The 2,508-nt window shown below is 46.0% G+C and overlaps 1 protein-coding gene across 3 annotated transcripts in view; it reads left to right on the top strand.

Annotated features, from left to right (window-relative positions):
* The window catches only part of Plaa (phospholipase A2 activating protein), a 62,045-nt gene that overhangs the window by 39,225 nt on the left and 20,312 nt on the right, over positions 1-2,508 (top strand). The gene's annotated exons all lie outside the window — the stretch shown is intronic.

Raw genomic sequence — 2,508 nt, 5'->3', positions numbered from 1 at the left:
CAAAGGATCAGGGAGAGGAAAGGTAAGCCTCGGAGCCCCAGAAAGAGGCTGTCAGCCCCAGAAAGAGGCTAGTGGGTGTTGCAGGATCAGGGAAGTAAAGGGAGGTGAGGGCGGGGCCAGGTCCAGAAGCAGTGCTCCTAGGGCCCAGGGAAGGCACTAAGTTGGTCTGGTTGAAAAAGGTCAGGAAGCAGTATTGGTTCCCCAGGTGTCCTGGGACCCAAGACTAGGAATGGCGCAGGGTCCAAACTAGTAGAGAGCAGCGGGGGAGATGGAAGGGTGAATGTGGCTGGGAGAGTCAAGGCGCTGAGGGCTGTGCTATAGACTTACCCCAAGAGGCCTGAGGATAGGAGTGCAGGCTAGGAGAGTTAGCCAGTGGTGCAGGTCCCGGGAAGCAGAGAGGTGAGGGCCGGGCAGGTCCAGAAGCGGTGCTCCTGGGGCCCAAGAAAGGCACTGAGTTGTTCTGGGTGAAAAGGATCAGGAAGTAGTATTGGTTCCCCAGGTTTCTGGGGCCCCAAGACTAGGAATGGCGCACGGCCCAAACTAGGAGTAGAGAACAACGGGGGAGATGGAAGGGTGAATGTGGCTTGGGGAATCAAAGCACGGAGGGCTGCGCTATAGACTTACCCCAAGAGGTCTGAGGATGGGCGTGCAACGGCTAGGAGAGTTAGCCGGTGGTGCAGGTCCAGGGAAGCAGAGAGAGGTGAGGGCGGGGCCAGGTCCAGAAGCGGTGCTCCTGGGGCCCAAGAAAGGCACTAAGTTGTTCTGGGTGAAAAGGATCAGGAAGCAGTATTGGTTCCCCAGGTGTCTGGGGCCCCAAGACTAGGAATGGCGCACGGCCCAAACTAGGAGTAGAGAACAGCAGGGGAGATGGAAGGGTTGAATGTGGCTTGGGGAGTCAAAGCACGGAGGGCTGCGCTATAGACTTACCCCAAGAGGTCTGAGGATGGGAGTAGTCGAGACTAAATTTTTATACCAAACTTTCTCTGAGGGGAGAAATATAGAGGAGAGGCAAAAGACTAACAACTGAATCTTGTGATAGACTCTGTATGTGGAGATCAGTAGATTAAACACTAGAAAATAGTCCAGATATCAAAATTCAGGGAGATGAAAAAGGAGCTATTTTAGAGGGTTCTTGGCATTAGTGTCATAAAGTGCTTAAGTGGTCAAAGAATGAAAAGTTAGAAAAGCATTTGGATTTGATTCAAAAGATGTTATTGTTGACTTTTTATTGTTACCAATTCTTGACACCACATTTTAGTAGGAGGTGATAGGGAAAGAAAGGGAAATAAGGGGGTGCATGAGGTAGACATAGGACAGAACATAGATTAGATGTTGAAGGCTAGAAGAAAAGGTGACGGCTATGCACATGTAAGGTCTGATAAAGTAGAGATCGTTTCTTTTTGGTTGGGGCAGTGATTTGTTGGCTTAGGTATACTTTTTTCACTAAGCATGTTGAAAGTCAAAGAAAAATAAACCAAGTGAATCTAACGTTAATAGAATGTTAAACAGTTTTGTGTGGAATTCAGTAGAATTGCTGTAGTTCAAAGTAGCTAGCTTGGTTCTTCAACATTAAATGAGAAATTATAGAAATGGAATACTTTTCCTGAGAATGGGGTTGAAGACTGCTATCTAGTCAGCCACATTTTTCTTTGAGCTTATTTTGCTGGTTATGGCATAACATAGGAAGACCGTGGTTCCTTATTGAACATCGCTGTTTTATAAACCTAGATTAAGTCTTTGGGCTTTTTATAAAGTAAAGTAGCCCACTAACCTGCATTTTTGTTTCTGAGACAGACAGGGTCTTGCTATGAAACACAGGATGGGATTACAGGTGTGTGTATGTCACAATGCTCAGGCAATAAATACGTATGTCTGTGTATGTGTGTAATATGTAGTTTATTGTCTATCTAATACTGATTTTAAAAGTAAATACTACATTTCTAGATTATTATAGTAACTATGTAACTTAGAATTGAAAATTGTCCTGGGCATAGTGATACTTATCTGTATGCCTGCACTTGGGAGGTTGAGGCAGGAAAATAAAATATTCAGGGCCAGCCTTGGTTACATGGTGACAACTCTGTTTTTACAAAACAAAGTCTAGAGGCTGGAGAGATGGCTCAGCAGTTAAGAGCACTGACTGCTCTTGCAGAAGACCAGGGTTCGATTCCCAGCACCCACATGGCGGTTATGAACCGTCCTTAACTCCAGTTCCAGGGGAATCCGAAGCCCTCTTCTGACCTCTGCGGCATTGCATGACATGGGTGCACTCACATACATAAAATAAAAATAATAAATAAGGGGCTGGAGAGATGGCTCAGCTGTTAAGAACACTGACTGTTCTTGCAGAAGACCCAGGTTCAAATCCCAGCACCCACATGGAAGCTAACAACTGTCTATAACTTCAGTCCCAAGGATCCGACAGCTTCTTGTGACCTCCATGGGCATTGCAAGACATTGGTGCGCCTACCCACATGCAAGCAATACTTGCATACATAAAATTAAAAA

Source organism: Nannospalax galili, unplaced genomic scaffold, assembly GCF_000622305.1.
Source record: "Nannospalax galili isolate Female #2095 unplaced genomic scaffold, S.galili_v1.0 scaffold52, whole genome shotgun sequence".
NCBI lineage: Eukaryota > Metazoa > Chordata > Mammalia > Rodentia > Spalacidae > Nannospalax > Nannospalax galili.
The sequence above is the reverse complement of the archived record's forward strand: the minus strand, read 5'-3'. Positions and strand labels throughout refer to the sequence as shown.